The sequence below is a fragment of the Pogoniulus pusillus genome, chromosome 1, assembly GCF_015220805.1.
Source record: "Pogoniulus pusillus isolate bPogPus1 chromosome 1, bPogPus1.pri, whole genome shotgun sequence".
NCBI classification, from domain to species: Eukaryota; Metazoa; Chordata; class Aves; order Piciformes; family Lybiidae; genus Pogoniulus; species Pogoniulus pusillus.
In genome coordinates this window covers 3997949-4023272 of record NC_087264.1, presented here as the reverse complement: position 1 = coordinate 4023272, position 25324 = coordinate 3997949, and the positions used below count along the sequence as shown (strand labels likewise).

Genomic DNA, 25324 nt, shown 5'->3' with positions numbered 1-25324 from the left:
CTGGGAGCCTCCTCTTCTCCACCCTGCACAGCCCCAACTCTTTCAGTCTGTGCTCACAGCAGAGCTGCTGCAGCCTCTCAGCATCCTCCTGGCCCTGCTCTGGACACTCTCCAGCATCTCCACAGCCCTCTTGTCCCAGGGGCTCCAGAGCTGGATGCAATACTCCAGGTGGGGTCTCAGCAGAGCACAATAGATGGGGAGAATCACCTCCCTGGCCCTGCTGGCCACACCTCTCCTGCTGCAGCCCAGGCTCTGCTTGGCTTTCTGGGCTGCAAGTGCACACTGCTGGCTCCTGTTCATCTTCTTGTCCAGCAGCACCCTCTCTTCAGGGCTGCTCTTCAGCCTGTCACTGCCCAGCCTGGATTTCAGTCAACCAGACCAGTCCTGAGTGGCCTGGCTCACAAACAGCTACATTAAAATATATACATCTCTTTTTTTTTTGAAATACAAACACAGGAACAGACTTTTCAAATATAGAGGAAGAAGAGAGAGGACACCCTGCTGAAACCCCATGTGCAGCTCAACTGCTCTCTGCAGCTCTGAAGGAAATGAGAAGCAGAGACCAGGCACACAGCTGCTCACCATGGCCTGGTTTGGCTCTGGGAACGTTCCTGGATTCCCCATCACGAGCACTGACCTCCAAGAGATGCAAAATGGTTTCAGAGTCACTATGAAGGAGAATCAGAGGGAAGCCCAGGGGCTCAGCAGGGCAGGCGGAGTTGGATGTAAAGCCAGGTTCTGGGTGATCATGGGAACAGCCTCAGAGGTCCACAAAACACCCTTGTGCCACCAAAAACCAGTCAGGAACTACCCTGAACCCATGGCACAGAGCAGAAAGCTACCTGGCTGGAGAGCAGCTCTGTGGAAAGGGACCTGGGAGTCTTGGAGGACAGCAAGCTCAGTGTGAGTAAAGAAAGCTGACAGAATGACAGCTTGCATCAACAAGAGAACCACCACAAGAGACTAAGCAGCCTGTTTAAGTGGTTGTTAGGCCACATTTGGAATACTGTGTGCAGTTTTGATTCTCTCTACACAAAAAAGAGGACAGGCTGAAGAGGGTCCAGAGAAGGGCCAAATAGATGATCAAGGACTGGGAAGCAGCCATATGAGGAAAGGCTGAGAGAACCAGGTTTGTTCAGCACTGAGAAAAGAACCATGGAATCAACCAGGCTGGAAGAGACCTCCAAGATCATCCAGTCCAACCTAGCACCCAGCCCCATCCAGTCAACCAGACCACAGCACCAAGTGTCTCATCCCATCTTCTCTTGAACACCTCCAGCGACAACGACTCCACCATATCCCAATGCCCTCTCAAAGAGCAGAACTCTGCAGTGCAATTCAGGACAGAGACATTCAGTGTAGTATCTAGAGCAAACTACACCTCCCAGGCACAGCAGCACACATGGATTTATTGATTCATGGAAAATGTCCTTATAAATCACTTCATTCAGATCAATGGGACAAGACAAAATGAGGACTAGCAGCAGCAGCAGCAAGAAGCTGCAGCACTCACATTTCAGTCCCATATTCCAGGAGAACCCATAGCACACACTTCTAACATGGCTTCATGGGGCTGGTGGAGGACAACACAGAGGTCAGAATCAATCTATGCCAAGTCTCACCCAGTTCCCATCGTTCTGCCCTACAGCAGGCAGGACCAATAGGTTGGTTTTTGCATGGAAGCAAGCAAAAGTGCTGCTTGGCATCAGCAGGCCAGCGTGGCAAGCAGATGGAGGGAGGTGATTCTCCCCCTCTACTCCACTCTGCTGAGATCCCACCTGAGGTACTGCATCCAGTTCTGGAGCCCCCTTTACAAGAGGGATGTGGAGATGCTGGAGAGTGTCCAGAGCAGGGCCAGGAGGATGCTGAGAGGGCTGCAGCAGCTCTGCTGTGAGCACAGACTGAAAGAGTTGGGGCTGTGCAGGGTGGAGAAGAGGAGGCTCCCAGGTGACCTTCTTGTGGCCTGCCAGGATCTGAAGGGGGCCTACAAAAAAGCTGGGGAGGGACTTTTTAGACTGTCAGGGAGTGACAGGAGTGGGGGGAATGGAGCAAAGCTGGAGGTGGGGAGATTAACTGGACATGAGGAGGAAGTTGTTGAGCATGAGAGTGGTGAGAGGCTGGAATGGGTTGCCCAGGGAGGTGGTTGAGGCCCCATGGCTGGAGGTGTTTAAGGCCAGGCTGGCTGAGGCTGTGTGCAGCCTGCTCTAGGGTAGGGTGTCCCTGGGCATGGCAGGGGGGTTGGAACTGGCTGCTCCTTGTGGTACCTTCCAACCCTGACTGATTCCTTGATTCTATGATTCTCATCCACAGAAGCTCCATGCACACCTGCTTGTTGGCTTGCATTGGGCTGTAGCTGACAGGTATGTTGGGACACCAAGACTGCTGCCACCAAGTTTCTCATGTACTGTCCAGGCCACACTTCCAGGGTCTGCTCCCTGTGGGGCAAGGGATGTGAGCCTGCCTGCCTGGTGGCACAGATACATGCTGACCTTTCTGTATTATCCTCCTCCAGTTCCTTGAAGCCACATTAGAAGTGTCTGCTCTGAAAGAGTGATCGCTTCTGGAGCATAGGACTCCCAAATATTGCAGCTTGCTAACTGTAACTGCTTTTCTCAATACTGATGGCTTAATGCACTTTCAGAGGCTCAAACTCCCTCTCAGGGACACCTGTGGTCTGGATCTAGGATGCTGAGACAAGCCCAAGGCCGTTTTCTGCAAATGTTTGTTCCAGTGGTTAAATGCAGCTCAAAACCACAGTTGCAGATGTACCCATGCCTTGTTCTGGATAGCACACGTCTGGCATGACTTTTGCAGGAGCAAGTTCAGCTGATCACAGCTCAAACTATTTTCCACAGCTCCAGATCACTTGAGGGATCACTTCCCACCATCCCCACCTTCAGACTGTCTCCTGGTTTTTAAAATCAGAGCCATTTTGAGACCTACTTTAAAAAGCCACCAGCAAAGATGCTGAGCTGTGGTTATTGGACGCATCCAGGACGGTACCTATGGAAGTTTTCTAGGAACACCTCTGCCTTACATGAACTCCCCCACTGGTAATATTAAAACTACAATCACCTTGGCAGATGAATAAAGGGTCTCTGGCAGCAACATGAGGCAGAGAGTCCCAGCAACAACGAGTCCAAGTTATCAGGACGCAGATGCACACACAGCTGTGTTTGCGGTCCCCATTGCTCGCAGTCACCCACACCCCACCACGCTGCCTCACCCCGTCCCCAAACACACCTCATCCCACTGGCACTGATCTGGTTTTGATAAACAAACGTGTCTCATCACATCTACCCACTTCACTTGTCGTTGAGGGGTTGCCACTGGCTTTGCAGAACAAAGCACTCGTGCTTTCCACAGCCCTGGCTCTCATCTCCTCCCAGGCCCAGGATGGTTCCTGGCTGTGCAGCTTCCTTCTGCCTCATGGACCAGGGACCACTGCCCTGGACAGAACACCTGCCCTCACCCTGCTATTTGTGGGTGATGGGGAGAAAACAGCTCCTTTGCAGAGTGAGGATTAAACAACGAAATGGACTTGCATCACTGTGGCATTTGCAAATGTCCCCTTGCAGCAGATCATAGAATCATAGAATCAGACTGGTTGGAAGGGACCTCCAACATCATCCAGTCCAACCTAGCACCCAGCCCTGGCCAGTCAACCAGACCATGGCACTAAGTGCCTCAGCCAGGCTTTGCTTCAACACCTCCAGGCACAGAGACTCCACCACCTCCCTGGGCAGCCCATTCCAATGCCAATCACTCTCTCTGACAACAACTTCCTCCTAACATCAAGCCTAGACCTCCTCCAACACAACTTGAGACTGTGTCCCCTTGTTCTCTTGTTGCTTGCCTGGCAGCAGAGACCAACCCCACCTGGCTACAGTCTCCCTTCAGGGAGTTGGAGACAGCAATGAGGCCACCCCTGAGCCTCCTCTTCTGCAGGCTGCACACCCCCAGCTCCCTCAGCCTCTCCTCACAGGGCTCTGCTCCAGGCCCCTCCCCAGCTTCATTGCCCTTCTCTGGACACATTCCAGCACCTCAACATCTCTCTTGAACTGAGGAGCCCAGAACTGGACACAGCACTCAAGATGTGGCCTGACCAATGCTGAGTACAGGGGCAGAATAACCTCCCTTGCCCTACTGGCCACACAGTTCCTGATCCAGGTCAGGATGCCATTAGCTCTCTTGGCCACCTGGGCACACTGCTGCCTCATCTTCAGTTACTATCTACCAGCACCCCCAGATCCCTTTCTTTCTGTCTGCTCTGCAGCCATTCTGTCCCCAGCCTGTAGTGCTTGGGGTTGTTGTGGCCAAAGCATAGGCTGATGAGCTGTGCACAGCACCGACAGAAACACAGGTGACAGAAACAGAGGGTGTGGGCTGCTGCTCACAGCTCTTGGGGCCACAATAAATAACACTGAGGAGCCCAGAGCTGCAAGTCTTGTCAGCCCTTTCCAGCCCAGGCCAGAGAGAGAGGGAGCTGGCATGTGTGCTTTGTGCAGGACCTCATCTGCCAAGTCCAAGCCCTTTCTGGTTGTGCAGTCACAGAAATCACCCTCATTGTGTCTTTGAGCCCAGGCACAGCAGCATTTGGGGACTACTGCTCTCCACTGTAATCTTGAAATGAGCTCTGTGCTCTGAGCGTGGCACAGCTGGCACCCAGATGAGCCGAGTGAACCCGTGAGCTGCGCACAGAGCAGGCACAAGCGAAGCTGGTGTCACGCCAGAGCGAACCACAAGGATTATCACACAGGAAAATGCAACCAGCAAATGCCCTCTTCTTTGCTCACTGGAAATCATTTCAAATTGCAAAGAGGAAAGGCAGAGCACAGGGCTGGAGCCGAGGCGAGCAAGCGCCGCAGAGATGAAGTGGCAGGAGACTTGTCGCCACCTGTGGTGGCTTCTACCATTCCCCCAGGGGACCTCCTTCCAAGTGCACTTGGGGAACCACCTTTGCTTGCATGCAAGGGCAGGGAGGTGACATTTCACCCCACCTGGCATTTTTTAAGGGCTGGAAACTGGCACTACAATGGGGAACTGCTCTGCTCTTCACACACCAGGAAGGCAAAAAACACCCTGCCCCTGGAAAGTAGATCTCTGCTTTTCTCAACCAACATGGAATCATAGAATCAAGCAGGTTGGAAAAGATCTCCAACATCATCCAGGCCAACCTAGCACCCAGCCCTAGACAATCAACCAGACCATGGCACTAAGTGCCTCAGCCAGGCTTGGCTTCAACATCTCCAGGCAAAGCAACTCCACCACCTCCCTGGGCAGCCCATTCCAATGCCAATCACTCTCTCTGACAACAACTTCCTAACAACATCCAGCCTAGACCTCCCCCAACACAACTTGAGACTCTGTCCCCTTGTTCTCTTGCTGGTTGCCTGGCAGAAGACACCAACCCCACCTGGCTACAGCCTCCCTTTGGGTAGTTGTAGACAGCAATGAGCTCTGCCCTGAGCCTCCTCTTCTCCAGGCTGCACACCCCCAGCTCCCTCAGCCTCTCCTCACAGGGCTGTGCTCCAGGCCCCTCACCAGCCTTGCTGCCCTTCTCTGGACACCTTCCAGCACCTCAACATCTCTCTTGAATTGAGGAGCCCAGAACTGGATACAGCTCTCAAGGGGTGGCCTGACCAGTGCTGAGCACAGGGACACAAGAACCTCCCTTGCCCTGCTGCCCACACTGCTCCTGATGCAGCCCAGGATGCCATTGGCTCTGCTGCCCACCTGGGCACTGCTGCCTCATCTTCAGCTACTCTCTACCAGCACTCCCAAGATCCCTCTCTGCCTGGCTGCTCTCAGTGACTCTGTCCCCAGCCTGTAGTGCTGCTTGGGGTTGTTGTGGCCAAAGTGCAGAACCCTGCACTTGGCCCTCTTCAATCCCAGCACAAGACACCTGCATGCCTGTCACCAGCTGTTTAACTCGAAAGCTGCCAATACTGGAGACCCTGCAGCCACACTTTGTTCAAACTCTCCTAACAAACTGCTTTCCTGACTGCTTTGAAGCCTGTAATAGAGAAGGCCAAAAAGATACAAGTCATTTTTGCTTTGAAGCTGGCTCCCTCAAGCACTTTTTACCTGTTATTAAAAACTTTTCGGTCTTCTGAAGACTCTCACAAGGCCAAGCACAGAAGAATCTGAGATGCTGTCACTTAAGGCAAACCTCAGAAGATAAAGGAACCAGAAAGCCACCCAGCCTGTCCAGCAGAGCACCAATACAGGCTGACCAGGCTGGCAAACAGCCAGCCCCCAGCACACAGCCACAACTTGCTGATCTTACTTCCAGGCACATCAATTCCCAGGTGGCACCTTTGGATTAATACTCTGGATTCTCCCATTGGTATTTAATTTCACTTTTGCCTTCCAAGATGAAAACTTCTTCCATTTGCTGATCCAGCTGAGCCACAGCTTTTTATTCCTTTGCATCCAGGAACACTGAGTTTTGCAAAGTTGAAGAGGGCCCTTTCCTCTGTCCTCATGCCAGCAGCCAAGCCTGTCAGACAACAAAAAGCTTATGGCTACACTGCAAGGTCTACTGTGTCCAACCTCTGCACCATCCAAAACCTCAGAGCTAGAGGTCTGCACACAGCTGCCTGTAGAGCATCCCTCTCCTCACCTGTGATCCAGACACTGGTTAGCAGAGGACAGCAATGTGGATTTAGGATTATAGAATCAAACTGGTTGGAAGAGACCTCCAACATCATCCAGTCCAACCTATCCACCAGCCCTATCCAATCAACCAGACCACGGCACTAAGTGCCTCAGCCAGGCTTGGCTTCAACACCTCCAGGGTCGGTGACTCCACCACCTCCCTGGGCAGCCCATTCCAATGCCAATCACTCTCTCTGGTAACAACTTCCTCCTAACATCCAGCCCAGACCTCCCCCAGCACAACTTGAGACTGTGTCCCCTTATTCTATTGCTGGTTGCCTGGCAGAAAAGACCAACCCCACCTGGCTACTGCCTCCCTTCAGGGAGTTGTAGACAGCAATGAGCTCTGCCCTGAGCCTCCTCTTCTGCAGGGTAAACACCCCCAGCTCACTGAGCCTCACCTGTGTGTTCCAGCCCTTTCCCCAGCTTTGTCACTTGACCACAGGATGCTCCATTCTGCCCTCCTCCCTGCTCTGTTTGGAGGCCAGCAGCTGGATGCCGTGTTAGAGCATTTTGCACAACCAAAATGGGAGTTAGCCTCCATAACCACAACTCAAAGGTATATTTAACTCAACTGGAAGACAAAAGAGATCAGGTCCACCACAGATTAAATTAGCTAAGCTTGCCTACGCCAGGAGCTCCCATCATCAGCCACACCCCCCACAGATTTGTTCCACCTAACTCCACATAGAATCCTAGAATCAACCAGGTTGGAAGAGACCTCCAAGATCATCCAGTCCAACCTAGCACCCAGCCCTGGCCAATCAACCAGACCATGGCACTAAGTGCCTCAGCCAGGCTTTGCTTCAACACCTCCAGGGACGGACCAAGGAGAAGGAACAGGCCTGCTCCAGCAAAGCTCTGAAAAGGAAAATACACAGCAAAGATGTGGTGGAGTGGGTCCCACAGGCTCACAAAGCCTTGGACAGGACACAGTCTTGCAAGGGTTTATATCACCTGTCTAGACCCCGGTGCCACAGCACGGTATAAGGTGTGGTAAGCTGCACAGTGCTGCACCTCCTTTGGCCCAGAGAAAGGGAAAAGAAGATGGGGGACAATGCAAGACCCCTTTGTACCACTGCAGAGCCCAGCTCCAGTGTGTTCTCTGCACCCCAGGAAAATATGGAGAAAGGATGAGGATATTTCCCTTGTGAACTGCAGAGCCTTTGCTTTTGATCTGCCTCCTAGAAACACCATCATTTTTCCTGCCTAATTTCCACAGATAACATTTCCTCCCCCATCTCCTTCACTGTGGTCTCAGGAAACTCAAAGACACAGCCAAAGACATGGTTATTTTTACCCTTGCCTTCCAGGAGATGGTATCTCCACGGGGCATGGCTGCCATGCCACATCAGATCACAGCACCGTGCCAGCTCAGTCCTCTGACAGCAGGAGGAGGTCTAGGGGAGACCCTGATTTGGATATTTTTCTGTCTCACTAGCATTAAAACTCCCCAGATTTTCAGTCAAGGGCACCCCAAAAAGCTAAACAGTTCCAGGTAGGAGGGTGCCTTCCCACTTAGAATCATAGAATCAGGTTGGAAGAGAATTCTATCATCCAGTCCAACCTAGCACCCAGCCCTGGCCAGTCAACCAGACCATGGCACTGAGTGCCTCAGCCAGGCTTGGCTTCAACATCTCCAGGCAAAGCAACTCCACCACCTCCCTGGGCAGCCCATTCCAATGCCAATCACTCTCTCTGACAACAACTTCCTAACAACATCCAGCCTAGACCTCCCCTGCCACAACTTGAGACTGTGTCCCCTTGTTCTCTTGCTGCTTGCCTGGCAGAAGAGCCCAACCCCACCTGGCTACAGCCTCCCTTCAGGTACTTGTAGACAGCAATGAGGTCACCTCTGAGCCTCCTCTTCTGCAGGCTGCACACCCCCAGCTCCCTCAGCCTCTCCTCACAGGGCTGTGCTCCAGGCCCCTCACCAGCTTTGTTGCCCTTCTCTGGACACCTTCCAGCACCTCAACATCTCTCTTGAATTGAGGAGCCCAGAACTGGACACAGCACTCAAGGTGTGGCCTGAGCAGTATTGAGTTCAGGGGCAGAATAACCTCCCTTGTCCTGCTGGCCACACTGCTCCTGATGCAGGCCAGGATGCCATTGGCTCTCTTGGCCACCTGGGCACACTGCTGCATCATCTTCAGCTCCTCTCTACCACCCCCAGGTTTCTCTGCTCTCAGCCACTCTGTCTCTAGCCTCTACTGCTGCTTGGGGTTGTTGTGGCCAAAGTGTAGAACCCTGCACTTGGCCTTGTTCAATCTCATCCCATTGGCCTCTGCCCACCCATCCAGCCTGGCCAGGTCCCTCTGCAGGGCTCTCTTATCCTCCAACAGCTCCACAGCTGCTCCTAGCTTGGTGTCATCTGCAAACTTACTGATGCTGGACTCAATCCCCTCGTCCAGATCATCAATAAAGATACTGAACAGGACAGGGCCCAGCATTGATCCCTGGGGCACACCACTAGTGCCAGCTGCCAACTGGATGTGGCACCATTCACCACCTCTCTGTGGGCCCAGACCTCCAGCCAGTTCTTGATCCACATCAGAGTGAATCTGTCCAAGACACAAGCTGCCAGCTCTGCCATCTCCTCTCCCCATAGCCCTCTATCCAAGCATCAAAACCATCTACCTGTCATTCCAGTCTGGGATTTTCCAGAGGCTTTTGCATTTGTCACAGCAACCCAGAAGGCACTTGCCTCATCTGGATCCAGGTCTTTGTGGATCCAGAACTCCCAAGATGATCCAAATTTCTCTCCAGAAGGAGCAAATGAGTGCCAAGATGGCCTTCAGCACAACACAGAATTCCTTTGGACTAGAATGTCTTATTAGGATTTTTACACTGGGGATGGAAAAAAAAAGCAGCAATTCCACAAATAACTTAAGAGCTTTTGGACTTCAGATGTGAAGAACTTCTTCTCTGTGATGGTGGTGAGGCACTGGAATAGATTACCCAGAGAGATTGTGGATGCCTTATTCCTGGGAAGTGCTCAAGTCACCATCCCTGGAGGTGTTCAAGAAAAGACTGGAATGAGGCACTTAGTGCCATGGTCTGGTTGATTGGACAGGGCTGGGTGACAGGTTGGACTGGATGAGCTTTGAGGTCTCTTCCAACCTGGTTGATTCTAAATGTTCTAAATCAGGTTGAATGGGGCTTTGAGCAACGTGGTGTAGTGAAATGTGCCATTGCCCATGGCAGGGTGGTTGGACTAGATGATGGGGTTGTTTAGCCTAGAGAAGAGGAGGCTCAGGGCAGAGCTCATTGCTGTCTACAACTACCTGAAGGGAGGTTGTAGCCAGGTGGGGTTGGTCTCTTCTGCCAGGCAAGCAGCAGCAGAACAAGGGGACACAGTCTCAAGTTGTGCCAGGGGGAGGTCTAGGCTGGATGTGAGGAGGAAGTTGTTGTCAGAGAGAGTGATTGGCATTGGAATGGGCTGCCCAGGGAGGTGGTGGAGTTGCTGTCCCTGGATATGTTCAAGAAAAGCCTGGATGAGACACTTAGTGCCATGGTCTAGTTGATTGGATAGGGCTGGGGGATAGGTTGGACTGGATGATGTTGGAGGTCTCTTCCAACCTGCTTGACTGTATGATTCTGTGATTCTCTATGATCTTTAAGGTCCCTTCCAACGCAAACCATTCTGTGTTTAAAGAGTAGAACAATGGGAGGCTGGTTCATACACTTGTGGGAGAGGACCAAGCAGTGCAGCAAGATGCACACTACAGAGCATCTGCAGCAACTCTGCCTCTGCACAAGCACAACGCTGCAGTCTCGCTATCAATGTCTCATAACACACTGCCAGCAGAACCCACGCTCCCAGCTCGGAGCCACAGTGGCAGTCAGGAGGGCTGGGATGGGGAAACCGGGATCCTTTCCAACATAGGTCACACAGTTCACCCAGTGTTTTCTTTCCCTCTTTCCCTTGAGATCACTCTCCCCACTGTTGAATCACGATGGAGAAGCCAGCCATTCAGGGAAGAAGCTACTCCGCTGTGCACTGCTTGTGTACAGCTACTTTACAAGCAAAGGCATCTTAATGAATGTTTGCACCCTGAAAGAAATCCCCGTGCCCTTCCCCCAAGCCACCTTCCAAAGCAGAGCACAAATTCAGCTGCTCTGCAATCTTATCTTGACACAGAAAACAGTCTGGGACAGAGATGTAAGGGTTCCCTGAAGGCACAGTTTATTAAAGGCATCTTTCTTTAGCCAGTTCTCTTCAAAAAAACACTCCAGACTGGTTTTCAGCACAGCAGCAGCCAACACCACCCAAGCAGGGTCCTCCAGCCTGGCAATGCAACATAGACTCACAGAATATCAGAGGCTGAAAGGGATCTCAACATATCATCTAGTCCAAACCCTCTGACATAGCAGGACCACCTATATCAGGTCACACAGGAACATGTTCCCCTAGAAAGCAGTGAAGTTTTCCCAAGCTCAAAACAACCCAAAACCAGGGGATACACCCAGGCCAAGGCACAATGGGCAACCCACAGGTGAGGGTTACTAGGTGCTTCTGAATGTACCCTGGTATTGGCCCAGGGATGCAACAGGGATTGGGACTTACTCATTAATGAACACACTGGGCATTCCTTATTTACCCATGTGCTAGTTTGAGCCTAGCTGGGATATTTTGGTGAGAGGAATTAGATGCTAGGCTGTGAAAAGGTAGCAGTGGTGATGTCTGCTGCACTCATAGGCTTGCTGAGATGGATAAAAACAAGAACACAAACATAGATAACAGAGTTGCTCTCTGCCTTTGGCTGCCTCCCATCTCTCCCTAACCTGCTGTCTGTGTAACTAATCCTTCTGCTTCCTAACCTCCCTGGCCCATTCTCCAAACTCACCTTGAACATAAGGCAAAGCCTCAGACAAGGTAGAGGGGTGGAAGGGAGCTCCTCCTGGGGACTCTGGTTTCTGGGAGGGCTGTTGTGTTTCTGTACTACTTTTCAACTTGTCTATGTCTGTCTGTAGCTGTAGATATTGCAACTACCTGCTTGGATATGGTATTAAGCTGTAAATATAAAGCTGCATTCCTTAATTTCCAGATCAGTTGAGTCTAGACTGGGTGATTTCTTAGGGGGGCCGGTGAGGGGCAGGTAATACCCAAACCATCACAACCCAGCAGCTCTGCCTCTGACTCAGTGTCAGGCACGCTACCACGAAGGCTTGGATGCCAGCAGCCAAACATACCTGATCCCAGATTTGGAGCACCAGAGCTACAAAACCACCACACAAAAGAGGCAGCAGTTCGCAGGCATCGCGGGGAACCTCCCCGCAACCAACGCCTCTCTGTTTATCCAACAGGCAATCTTTCCACGTTCAGCTATTTCCATCCCACCCTGCTATGAATGGAGGCAAAAGGCAGCTGAGTAAGGCATAGGACAGAAATCCCATTTAGAGATCAAGACAAGCTTAATTGGTTTCTAGCCAGACCTGTGCACGGATGGGTTACTTGGCAAACGCAGTCGCTAATCTGCCATGATGCTCCCTGAGCTCCCACCAACAGAGGAGGGAAAAATCAGGCAAAGATGCACAAAGGAATGCAGCATTTTGACCATGTTGCTTCCAGTGAGCAACACATCAGAAATAATGAATGCTGCAGGAACAAAGTCATAGAATCAAGCAGGTTGGAAGAGATCTCCAACATCATCCAGGCCAACCTAGCACCCAGCCCTGGCCAATCAACCAGACCATGGCACTAAATGCCTCAGCCAGGCTTGGCTTCAACACCTCCAGGCACAGAGACTCCACCACCTCCCTGGGCAGCCCATTCCAATGCCAATCACTCTCTCTGACAACAACTTCCTCCTAACATCCAGCCGAGACCTCCCCCAACACAACTTGAGACTCTGTCCCCTTGTTCTGTTGCTGCTTGCCTGGCAGAAGAGACCAACCCCAGCTGGCCACAGCCTCCCTTCAGGTAGTTGCAGACAGCAACGAGGTCTGCCCTGAGCCTCTTCTTCTGCAGGCTGCACACCCCCAGCTCCCTCAGCCTCTCCTCACAGGACTGTGCTCCAGGCCCCTCACCAGCTTCATTGTTCTTCTCTGGACACCTTCCAGCACTTCAACATCTCTCTTGAATTGAGGAGCCCAAACCTCTGCTTTTCTTTGAAGGAAAAGGATCACCAAGTGGTAAACAAAATAACAACAAAAAGCCATACTGCAAATCAAATCTGCATTTTTCACAGGCAATCCCCATCAATTTTGGGTTCCCAAAAAGCATTTCAGGCAGCTATTGTTCCTGCAGGCAGGCAGGAGCAGGGAAAAAGCCTATGCAGCTGCGGAGACGTCATGTCACAAGTGACAGGGTAGAACGGATGGAGAACCTCGTGATTAAGAAGCACAAGGCTGAAACCCTGGAGAGCTGAATTCACTTCCTAACTTAGCTGTTCAAAAATAAATAAATTAAGGATTGCAAGTTTCCTGTGCCATCACAGCCTAGATGATTTGTTCCAAAAGCTGGTGTTGAAAAGCAAGGGAGGAGGAGGAAGTAGAAGGAAGGGGAAGGCGCAGTCCTGTGGGCTTTTAATAGGCTTAGGGTTAGACCAGCACTGGCAAGCTGTTAATGTCCATCTGCATTTGGTGTTGCATGACCTGGGGTTGGTGCTGGGAAAACATCCCACCAGCTCAGGTAGGAGACCACCCTGCTCTTCTGCCCAGCTGTGTGGCATGAACTCACCAACACTACATAACCAAAAGCAGCATCCCACAAGCTTTTGTAACACGGAACTCTGAGCAGAAAAAAACTTCATGCAAGAAGGAAAAGGTTGTGGCAATTTCCCCTCTTAGAGATAGACAAGAATTTAGGAACAACAATACAAATCTGTCCTGTAAGAACAATATAGTACAAATGAGACAGCAGCAGAGTTACAGCACTGTAGAGCCAGCTACAGAGGCAGCACAGGTAGAGAGGAGATCATAGAATCAAGCAGGTTGGAAGAGACCTCCAACACCATCCAGTCAAACCTAGCACCCAGCCCTAGTCAATGAACCAGAGCACCCCACTAAGTGTCCCAGCCAGGCTTTGCCTGAACACCTCCAGGGACAGCAACTCCACCACTTCCCTGGGCAGCCCATTCCAATGCCAATCACTCTCTCTGACAACAACTTCCTAATAACATCCAGCCTAGACCTCCCCCAGCACAACTTGAGACTGTGTCCCCTTGTCCTCTTGCTGCTTGCCTGGCAGCAGAGCCCAACCCCACCTGGCTACAGCCTCCCTTCAGGGAGTTGTAGACAGCAATGAGCTCTGCCCTGAGCCTCCTCTTCTGCAGGCTGCACACCCCCAGCTCCCTCAGCCTCTCCTCACAGGGCTCTGCTCCAGGCCCCTCACCAGCTTCATTGCCCTTCTCTGGACTCGTTCCAGCACCTCAACATCTCTCTTGAATTGAGGAGCCCAGAACTGGACACAGTACTCAAGGTGTGGCCTGACCAGTGCTGAGTACAAGGGAAGAATAACCTCCCTTGTCCTATTGGTTGTTTGGTTACAACCTTCTCCCCTTGTGCAACAGCTCAGCACTCCCAGCTCCAGTGTAGAAGGTCTGTTTATCTTTCCAGTTCCAAACCCATTCTGCTCAGTAGGAAGTGCTGAACCCAAGGGAGAGCAGAGCTGCAGATCCCCTGGCAATACAGAGCCAAAAGCAGGGCCAGCACAGGAAAGGACAACAGTTGTGTGGTTTGGACATTATGGCAACATCCCTCAAGCTCTAGAGCACCTTTGCAAGAACCTTTTGCAGCAGGTGGGTTTGATATAGGGCAGAGAGCCTCAACCACAACAGGTACTTGCAAATCCAAGGTTTGGTTCAAGCAAAGGGCAGCCCAGACTCTAGTCTTGGACGAGGGCTGCCAGGCCTAGAGATATGGGGCTGGTGCTGTCCCAGAAAGCTGCCATGGGAACCCCAGAGTGAACAGATTCAAACTTTGACTTTCAGCAGAGAGAGAAGCTGTAATTAGCAGCCCTGACTACAGCCCAAAGGCTGGATATGGACATCCCTGTGATGTTCACTGACAAGGCAATTGTTGAATGTGTTTTGTTTGGCTTTTTTCCTCCCTGGAAAAACAAGCACCCATTTATCATAGGCCTTTCTCCTCCTTCCCCATGCTGCCCAAAGAGATGATTTCCCACAGCAAGAACACACATCTCAGGACACACTGCAGTAGCTGGAGTTCAGCCCATGGCATTCTCAGTGATGGGTCCCTCCTTAATTGCTCCAACACCCCATGACATACCAGGGATGCCAGAGCACAAAGATACACTCTTGCCCTGACTTCCACCAAAAATAAGGATGTAGTCTGAAACATGAGGCAAAGAGAAGAAAATATGGACATGAAGCAACTGAGCTACAGCTGTGAGATGCATTATCACCACTGTCTCACACATACCTCACTTAGTTCAGCTTCATCCCTGGTGCAAAGGCAGTAGAGCATCCTCTGATGCAATGAGAGAGCCTTTGGAAACCTATCCACTGAGGATTCTGAGGTTCAAGACCCTCTTTATTCTCTTTTCCTCATGATGAAAACTGTCAGGCTACAAGATGGCTTCAAAGGCCAGGGAGATATTGGATTTTATGGATCTAAGAAGTCCTGGCATGCTAAGAGAATGGCACAACTTTGTGACTACACAGCCCAAATCACAGCTCAGCATGCATCACTGCACTTTGAACACAACTACAACCACCACTGCATCACTTAAGAAATTACAAATGCTGTGGATCTCCGAGTGGAAGGGCAGTATTTACACCAGGAGTAAACATGAGGAAAGGATGAGCAGAGAGACTGATTTCCAGCTCCATAGCCAAAAGCAAACTGACTGTAGGGATTACAACATTTAGCACGCTCCAACAATTTTCCTTCACATCTCTTTGCTCCATGTGATGGGTAGAGGTTTCTTGTGGCTATTTTGCATGCAATCTGCCAGACAGCACTGTCCTTGGAGAATAAAAGGAGCTGGAGCTTATAAATGGGTCCAAGGTAGAATCACAGAATCAGTCAGGGTTGGAAGGGACCACAAGGATCAGCCAGTTCCAACCCCCCTGCCATGGGCAGGGACACCCTACCCTAGAGCAGGCTGCACACAGCCTCATCCAGCCTGGCCTTAAACACCTCCAGCCATGGGGCCTAAAGCTGTCCACGAGAAAAACCACTTTGCAGGATGCCTCTGAAATACCACTGCAAAGAGGCAGCAGGTGTGCTAAGGTCTCAAAACCAACCTCCTGTGCCCAGAAAGCTTTGGTAAGCAAATGGCTTACGTAAAGTATCTGTCAGGATATTCTGCCAGGTCTTGTAACCAAGGTTGCTCTGGAGGCACTGAGGATTAGCACAGTTCAAACAGTCCTTGCGTGACTTACTGGAGTGCCCAGGAACAGATCTGCAAGTTCAGCATTTCTCCTGCCTGACACTGACCCAGGCTCCCAACTGCCTGAACCCTGCCAGCTCCTGCACATGGAGGATGAGGGATAGGGACGAGGATGGGAGAAATCTCATGCTTCACCACCAGACTTCTTCCTCCAAGGTGACATCACCACAAGGTTGCTCTTCTCCCTTGCAGCTGAAGGAGGTCCAACAGCAGGATGTCCACAAGCAAGGTGGGAGAGTGTCCCTCAACAAAAGCATGGCAGCCAAAAGTTATCCATCGGATATGCACGGAGAACAGTGCCAAGGAAAACAGGGCAGCTGGAAATCACCATGCATCTGAAAGGCTTAACCTGATATTAAGGCAGAGAGCAGCCTCTCTTCCCCACACTGGGCACACAGCTGCAGCCAAGACACTCCTACTGCCTTGGGGGCAGAGGGAACAAAACCTCAGCAAAGAAACAAACATCCTTTGCACTTAATTTCTCTGAAAGCTGAGCATGGCAAGAGCATCTACCTTCCCAGCCACATTGCCCTGGTTCTCAGCTCTGACTCAGGCAAGAAGGTGCGGCAGGTTCCAATAGTAGCAGCATGAAGGAATGGGCACACAAAGGGAGCCTGGTAGCCACGGACAGAAAGCTTTACACAAACAGATTTGCAGACACATCCACACAAACAACCTCGAAGGAAACAGCTGCACCAGACCTTAGCTGCTGCAGGCTCTCCAGGATGGACACAAGAGTTCACAGCTCCACTAAGCACCATTCATTTAGAAGATAGAGAGATCAAGTAAGGAAAATGCACACAGGGGAAGCAAATAAACAAACCCCACCACCAAAATCTCATGTCTAGGTGGAAGTCAGATGGACATGCAACTCCTGAGAGCCACCTCAGTGGCAGCTCCTCAGAGTACATCTTTTGCTGTACAAAAGAAACACCCAGGAGCAGCAGCAGGTTAGACCTACCACAGCCTAAGCTAAATGCAACACATCTGAGCCAGCAAACAATCCAGCTGTGCTGCCCCCATGACTGTGCCATAGCAAGCAATTCATCTGGCTTTTTGGGGCAGCAGAAATGATGTCCAGACTGTTCCTCCATCTACTGCTAGAGCTGGGAACAAGACCTGCAACTTGTCCATTAACAGTCACCAAACTGCTAGGACATCACCTGAGAAGCATAAAACATTTAGGTCTTTCCACCACCCTGACCTGCTACACTCTCTTACACCCTAGAGCTAAGCAACTGCAAGTCCCACCCCAGAACAGTGCTCTTCTGGCTCCCCCATTCGCACAATCTAGTTTTCTTTGGAGTTTAGAACCAGCACAATCCTCTCCTCCCAGCTCAAGCAGTGCAAAGAAGGCTCCTGGGTGCAGCCCCGGGGTACACTGGGGTTTGCTCCTGGCCCAAAACAGCGCATGCACGTTCCTGCTTTTTGATAGTCTACCCCCAAACGCTCAACTCTTAAATCTCTGAGGACACCCCACTCGCTAGAAGGACCTCCAAGGGAAAGGCAAGCTGATGCTTACTTCTGCAAAGCACGGAGGGAACCAACGCCCTGCAGAGCCTTCCCCAGAAGCTGCCAAGCTCTGTAGCTGAGTTTTGCATATTGGTGCAGAGCCCAGCCGCTGGTGTTTCACACAGACTCCCTCCAAGCCAGCCTCTGAATGGCACAATTTTCAATCGCTTCCCTCCTGCCATCGTGCCCCAGGGCAGATCTGCCAGCAGCCCAGCCCATCATTGTGGAGAGACGTGAAAGCTCCAGGTGAAAGAGGAGCAGCAAGGAAGAAGTGAACACCTGGAGATCACACTGTGTTTTCCTCTGCTCCCCTAACAATTGGCACAGGTCAGATGAATCAGTTGGGTCCTTCTCTCTTGATTTCACCAACCCCTGGTGCTGCCAAACTGCTTTGAGCTTTGGTACTGCCAAATTGCTTGGAGCTGCTTTCCACCCAGAGCCCATGCAAGAAGGAATGAAGAGCCTCAGTGCAAAATTCCTTGCTGCCAAGTTGCTTTGAGCTTTGGTACTGCCAAGTTGCTTGGAGCTGTTTTCCACCCAAAGCCCATGCAAGAAGGGATGAGAAGACTCAGTGCAAAATTCCTTGCTGCCAAGTTGCTTTGAGCTTTGGTACTGCCAAGTTGCTTGGAGCTGTTTTCCACCCAAAGCCCATGCAAGAAGGAATGAAGAGCCACAGTGCAAAATTCCTTGCTGCCAAGTTGCTTTGAGCTTTGGTACTGCCAAGTTGCTTGGAGCTGCTTCCCACCCAAAGCCCATGCAAGAAGGAATGAAGAGCCACAGTGCAAAATTCCTTGCTGCCAAGTTGCTTTGAGCTTTGGTACTGCCAAGTTGCTTTGAGCTGCTTCCCACCCAAAGCCCATGCAAGAAGTGATGAAGAGCCACAGTGCAAAACTCCTTGCTGCCAATTTGCTTTGAGCTTTGGTACTGCCAAGTTGCTTGGAGCTGCTTCCCACCCAAAGCCCATGCAAGAAGGAATGAAGAGCCACAGTGCAAAATTCCTTGCTGCCAAGTTGCTTTGAGCTTTGGTACTGCCAAGTTGCTTTGAGCTGCTTCCCACCCAAAGCCCATGCAAGAAGTGATGAAGAGCCACAGTGCAAAACTCCTTGCTGCCAATTTGCTTTGAGCTTTGGTACTGCCAAGTTGCTTTGAGCTGCTTTTCACCCAGAGCCCGTGCAAGAAGTGATGAAGAGCCACAGTGCAAAACTCCTTGCTGCCAATTTGCTTTGAGCTTTGGTACTGCCAAGTTGCTTTGAGCTGCTTTCCACCCAGAGCCCTTGCAATAAGGGCTGAAGAGTCTCAGTGCAAACCTTGCAACAGCACAAATCCAGACGTTTGGAACAGAGACACTGCATTTAGCTTCTGAAAACTGTCCATTCAGGTGGGGTGGTAAAATCAGCAACAGTGCCTCTTCCTCTGAAGCCCCAGCTGGACATTTCTGAGGCTCCTCCACCATGCCCTGCAGGCTATTTCGTTCACCCTCTTGTAAAAACACCCGCACCAGCAGGCTGGAGAGGGACAGGCCAGACTTCCAGGCAGCAAAGCTTCGTGCACAGAGCAGGCATGACTCAGGTAAGCAGCACGTAGCTGAAAGCACATCGCTATGCAGTGCTCACCCCGAGGAATGCAGAAGGCGAAACATGAAGCCACTTGTCTGGCAAGCTGAATAACCCTTCAATCATCTGCCAGGCCCTGCAAGCACCAGGGAGCTCAGCGCTAGGGGTTGAGCAAGATGAGGATGCCTCCAACCAACAACGTACCCCTGCTCACTAACTTCTGTGCCGCAGACACACTGCTGAGTCTAGAAGAGTTCAGTGAGAAAGCCCCAAAACAACGTGAAAGAAAAACCCACAGAGGAGTGGGAGGGACTTTTCAGGCTCTCAGGGAGCGACAGGATTAGGGGGAATGGAGCAAAGCTGGAGGTGGGGAGATTCAGAGTGGAGGTGAGGAGGAAGTTGTTGAGCATGAGAGTGGTGAGAGGCTGGAATGGGTTGCCCAGGGAGGTGGTTGAAGCCAGGCTGGATGAGGCTGTGGCCAACCTGATCTAGGGTAGGGTGCCCCTGGCCATGGCAGGGGAGTTGGAACTAGCTGCTCCCTGCGGTCCCTTCCAACCCTGACTGATTCTCTGATTCTAAGTGAAGCAACTGGCATGTCCTCTAGGAAGAGACAAGGTGTGAAGAGCAAGCCTGCCCCGGGGGGTTGACACATTAGCACCAGTCAGCACTGCCAGGAAGACAGGCTGATGTGTGCTGTGGTGGGAGAGAAGAAGACTGTTCACCAACACTGCCCCTCCAGCAGGCATGGGAACATTCTGAATACGAAGACTCCCAAAGCAACTCAGTCCATGAGGAGCAATACATTGAGTCACTTTCTGAGCTGCTGTCATACTGGCTCGCCAATGACTGTCACTGGGCTGGGTCACTCCATCCATTTGGTTGATTCAGGAAAAGGCCTCCTCACCCAGGTATAAACCAAATGCACAACAGACTTTCCCAAAAGGCTGAGGAGGTGAATGCAGGAAGAAACACGACCAGGATGAGGTGATCAAGAGACTCGTGAAAAACTCACAGAGGTTGCTGTGTGCCACACAGTGTGGCACAGAATGCCCTTGGGAATGACCCCACCCAACTGCACCAGAAGGTAAACACAGGGCAGATGTTCAGACAGCTTCACACGTTAATTTGCTGTAATTCAGGTGGTTGGTGCTCAGGCCACAGCAATCATGAAACAAAGCACTGTCAGCTCATATCATGAAACCTTCCAGTCAACTAACCACTGTCTTCAAATCTCACATCTCCACCTCCTTCAGTTCTCTTCTCACTTGATGATCTTGAAAGTCTTTTCCAATCTAAGAAATTCTGTGATTCTGTAACAAAGGGACACAAACTCAAGTTGTGGCAGGAGAGGTCTGGGCTGGATGTCAGGAGGAAGTTGTTGGCAGAGAGAGTGATTGGCATTGGAATGAGCTGCCCAGGGAGGTGGTGGAGTTGCCATCCCTGGAAGTCTTGAAGAAGATGCTGGTGAGGCACTTAGTGCCATGGTCTGGTTGATTGGCCAGGGCTGGGTGCTAGGTTGGCCTGGATGATGTTGGAAGTCTCTTCCAACCTGGTTGATTCTATGATTCTATTCCAGGGCTTGATCTGCCAAATAAAACCAGGTCAGACTTGCAGAGATGTGAAAGCTTTATGACTCACTGTGATGAGATTCTCTACACTACACCAGAACTCCTGGTTCTTTGGTGTACTCCAAAACATTACAACACACCACAAGGACAGGAGATACCAATGATCTGAGAGGGCAACAAGAGTAAGAAGGTACAGGCAGAGGGTACAGGCACAACTTCTCCCAACTCAGCTACGAAAGAACGAAAGGGAAGCAGCAAATCACAGCCAGCATCATGCAAGGGGCTGAGCACCCTCTCTTTTTTTTGCATTAAAGTTGGATTTATGTCATTAAGGGTGAGTGGACTCATTTCATATGCAGAAGCTTCTGCTGGCATATTTAAGTACTTTCTAATCTCATGCTTTCTCTCATTGCCTAGTAAGGCAAACAGATGGAGTAGGTAAATACATATGCCTTAGGATCTAGATTCATCAACACAGAAGTGAGGATCAGACATTCAGTATTTCTTCCCCAGTTTAAAGCTCTTTGTCCAGTTCACCTCTTTTTTCAGCACAGTACCAATGTCTCTTGTGGTGCAGGAGTGAAAGTAGACATAAGACTATCTTAAATGGGGGGGGGGAGGAGCAGGGAATGACACCAATATGGACATGACTACTTTTACAGCATTTGGCTGTCGCAACCTGCAAAAAAAGAGCTGTCACAGCAGGTCCATGCAAGCTTAGAATCACAGAATCAACCAGGTTGGAAGAGACCCCAAACATCATCCAGTCCAACCTAGCACCCAGCCCTATCCAATCATAGAATCAACCAGGTTGGAAGAGACCTCCAACATCATCCAGGCCACCCTAGCATCCAGCCCTATCCAGTCAACTAGACCATGGCACTAAGTGCCTCAGCCAGGCTTTTCTTGAACACCTCCAGGGACGGTGCCTCCACCACCTCCCTGGGCAGCCCATTCCAATGCCAATCACTCTCTCTGACAACAACTTCCTCCTAACATCCAGCCTAAACCTACCCCAGCACAACTTGAGACTGTGTCCCCTTGTTCTCTTGCTGCTTGCCTGGCAGAACAGCCCAACCCCACCTGGCTACAGCCTCCCTTCAGGGAGTTGTAGACAGCAATAAGATCATCCTGGAGCCTTCTCCTCTCCAGGCTGCACACCCCCAGTTCCCTCAGCCTCTCCTCACAGGCTTTGTGCTCCAGGCCCTTAACAGCACAGTGGTAAAACACAAGACTCTTCTTCTCCTTTTGAAAGCCTTTCATTTACAAAATAAAGTCTATTTTAAAAAATAAAAATAAAATTACAGGCTGAAGAGGCATGGTTAGGTCATACCCAGTTCCAGCAGAACAAGTGCATCCTGCTTCACACGGCCTCGCCAAGTCACTCCACGGCAGTTCTGAAGCAAGGTTGAAATATTTAATTGCCAGCATCAGGTCAGAAACCAAAGCGTCCAGCAAAATCCTCATTTGTGAGCAAAGCCTGCAGAAATGTCGCTGAGCAGGCTTTGGCAATCTCCAAAGCTGACAGCTGGATAGCCTGGCTTATCAACTGCTGGGGGGGGAGGGGGGGGGAAGGCTCTGAATAGTTGCAGTGCCGAGCAAGCCTTCAAAGCAGCCTTGCCAGCCTCTTGAAAGAGCTCACATAAATAGGCATGCTTCGCTTATTAATACTTCAGAGCTAAAAGTGGCTGTGTAGGAGTGGCTCCGTGAGTATCCGCGCAGCAGGAGGATGGGCAGAAGACCACCCGCCCTGGGTGCGGGTGATGCTGCTGTCAGCATTCCCAGCCAGTTTTTGACCAGTTCGGGTTAAAAATGCAGCAGTACCTTTGCTAGCCGTGCATGTGGGGGGCTGCTGTAAACGCGGCACCCAAAGACCTCCCGGCAGTGACCACCGGTCGAGGCGCACAAGCTGTCAGGTGGGAGGGTGGAGCAAGAGATGCCACGCTCCGGGCTGGCCGGTAAACGGGATCTGCACAGAGGCCAGCCGGCTGCCCGACCGCTCCCTGCTTCCCCTTCTGCTGGGTCCCTCAGCTGTGGCAATGACAGCTCAGGAAAAGAGGAGGCAGAAAGCAAAACAAAGCACAGGGAGATAAACATGACCCAGTTAGACCGGCTGTCACAAACTCCGGCCCGTCCCCGGCGGGAGGGCTCGGCTGGCACTAGGCGAGCCAGACACCACGGCCAGCCCCTTCCTGCTCCCTCCTGCAAACAAAGGGTCAGATAAGGAGCCAGCTCAGGTCAAGACCGGTTTGACTCCGTTTCAAGCCCAGGGGAGAGGATTCAGCGCTACTTTTACACCTCACCCATCCTGTTTGCCTCCCTGAGGCAGAGGCCAGGACACAGAGCTGTGTGTACACCTGGCTGGCCGGACCCAAAAATCCCAGGGTAGTGACAGGGTACCACTAGGAGCCATCCACACAGCAGCCGAGACCTGGGCAGAGCCAGGAAGCGCCAGTGCTTCCTGCTGTCCCGGTGTCACAGGACGTCAGGCAGTCCCAGATCCTGGACTTTGGCTTTCCCTTCCTGCTCCTGGCTGAGCAGGGGCAGGTCCCGACGCAGGGCCACCGGCAGAGCACACGAGTAACTCATTAATCGAGGAGCAGCAGGATGACTGCCTGATCCACCGGGCTCGGGAGGCAATGCACACTGAATGAACACCCACGCCCAGCAGAAAAAGGCTCAGACGCTGCAGGGCCCATTAACTCCTGGTAAGACCAAGAGAAGGACTGGCAGGCAGCGAACGCCAGTGGCTTTGGCAAGGGAGAATAACGAGGCTGCATCGTGGTTCACCACTGTGGCCTTACTACACACCACCACTCGATCTCGTATGCGGTATCAGAATCGACCTTTAGAGAAGAGGGGGAAAAATGAATAAGCGTTGCTCTGCCATCCCTCTCACTGCAGCTGGGAGAAGATGGTTGGTTGTACAATGCTGAGTGCCTGCTGTTGCTTGGGCCTGGCCAAAACCACCAGGGCAGACCATGCCCATGGGCTCCCCTCACCCTGGCAAACAGGGCTTGGCATCACTCTGTGACTTCCCATCCACACCCCGCTCCTGCAGGTTGTCCCGCAGTTTGGCAGCAGATAGCCCTGTCAGCTCAAGCAGCTTTCAGCAGGCAGAGAACGATCAGCCGGTTTTGCTTTGAATTAACCTTGAGCACTTTAAGGATGCAGGAAGCCTGTTTCACTCCAGCACCGGCGCACAAGGCAGTGCGGGTGCTCACAAGCGGTGCAGATCCCAAGGACGAAACCCCACCGTTAACACTGACGACTTCGTGCCAAGCGAATCAAGATCAGGCAGGATCCCATCGCAGCCACTGCACACCAGCGGCAGTGCATGCCAAACCCCGCGGCTCGCACGCAGCAAGGGCACCGTCCTTCCTCCACGCAGACCCTATGATCTCAGTCTCCCTAAATTTCCAGCCTGCTGTAGCCAGCGACATATTCGAACTCTCTTTTTGGCAGCTCTCTAGTTGGTGCCCAAGCCACAAACCCGTTCATCCTCCACCACCAACACAGCCATAGCCCGACACTGAGAGACACCAAAACCCTACTCCCACATCAGAGCCATCAGGCTGGAGCAGAGCAGCATTTTACACCAGCAGTGGTGGCTCGGCACATACAGACGACCGGGCAGCCCGAAATTGCAGTGACTGGGGAGGAAGCATGGGGGGAAGGCAGACGGCCTCCCAAAACCGGCTTTTCTCAGCGGGCGAACCCCATCCGGGAGGCTCTGTGGGTGTCTTCTCCCTGCGCTTGTGGGGCCGAAGCCCGGTTTTTTGGGAGCTGCCGCAGGGGTGGGAGCCGCCGTGCCAGCAGGAGCCGGGGCCGGACCAGCCACGGGAGGCGTTGCCATGGAGAAGGCAGCGCGGTAGCATCCCGCATCCCACGCCCGCGGCTGGGCGCCCCCAGCCCGGCGTCCACAGGGAGGGGCACCACCCGGGAGCGGCGGCGGGGCCTCGCGTTCCTCCTTTCCACCCCGCCCAGCCAGAGCGCGGGGGGGACACGCCAGGGGCCGCACACCGGGGTAGTGGGACAGGGGGAGGTGGGCACTTCTGCTCCCTGCCGCGCCCCGCCTGACGGGACAACCCTCCGCAGCGGCCCGGGGCGAGCTGGGGCGTGGGCTCGGCTCTCGCCCTCCCCACCTTCCCCGATGGCAGGGAAACGGCAGCCCCCGAGCAGACTAGCAGCCCTGGCCCCGCTGCCGGTGAACCCACCCTTCCACCACCACCACCACCCCGGCATGGCACGGCACAGCACGGCACGGCCAGCGCCCCCGGGGCACGGCAGAAAGGCAACACCGCGCTGCCCCTCGACAGAAATCCCAGCCAAGCCGAGTGGAGGCTTGGCGCAGCACTCACCGGGAGCAGCGGGCGCGGCGCACTCTCCTCCGACGCGGCGCGGCCCCGCCGTACCTGCCGGCGCTGCGCTGCGCTGCGCTGCGCGGCGCGGAGCCCGCCCGGCCCCTGCCCACAATGGGCCGCGGCCGCCCCGCCCCGCTCGCGCCGGGCCCGCCCAGCCCCGCGCGGTGACGTCACGCCCGCCGCCGGGAGCGGTAGTGCAGCGCAGGAGCGCCAGGGAGGCGGCGGTCACGGTGGCTGCATCGAGCGGGGCGGCACCGGGCAGCGGCCTTGAGCAAGGCAGGAGGCGCGCTGAGGGGCTCTCGCTGCTGG

At 52.6% G+C, this 25324-nt stretch overlaps 1 protein-coding gene across 3 annotated transcripts in view; it reads right to left on the bottom strand.

Moving 5' to 3' along the window:
• DAAM1 (dishevelled associated activator of morphogenesis 1) overlaps positions 1–25106 on the bottom strand; it is a 144689-nt gene extending 119583 nt beyond the window's left edge. For 2 of the 3 annotated variants that reach the window (XM_064152604.1, XM_064152661.1), the window contains exon 1: positions 25013–25091. The gene's annotated coding sequence lies outside the window, so the exon portion shown is untranslated. Of the gene's footprint in view, positions 1–25012 lie in introns of all 3 variants that reach the window. The other variant, XM_064152716.1, reaches the window with a different exon arrangement.
• Positions 25107–25324: the final 218 nt, after the last annotated feature.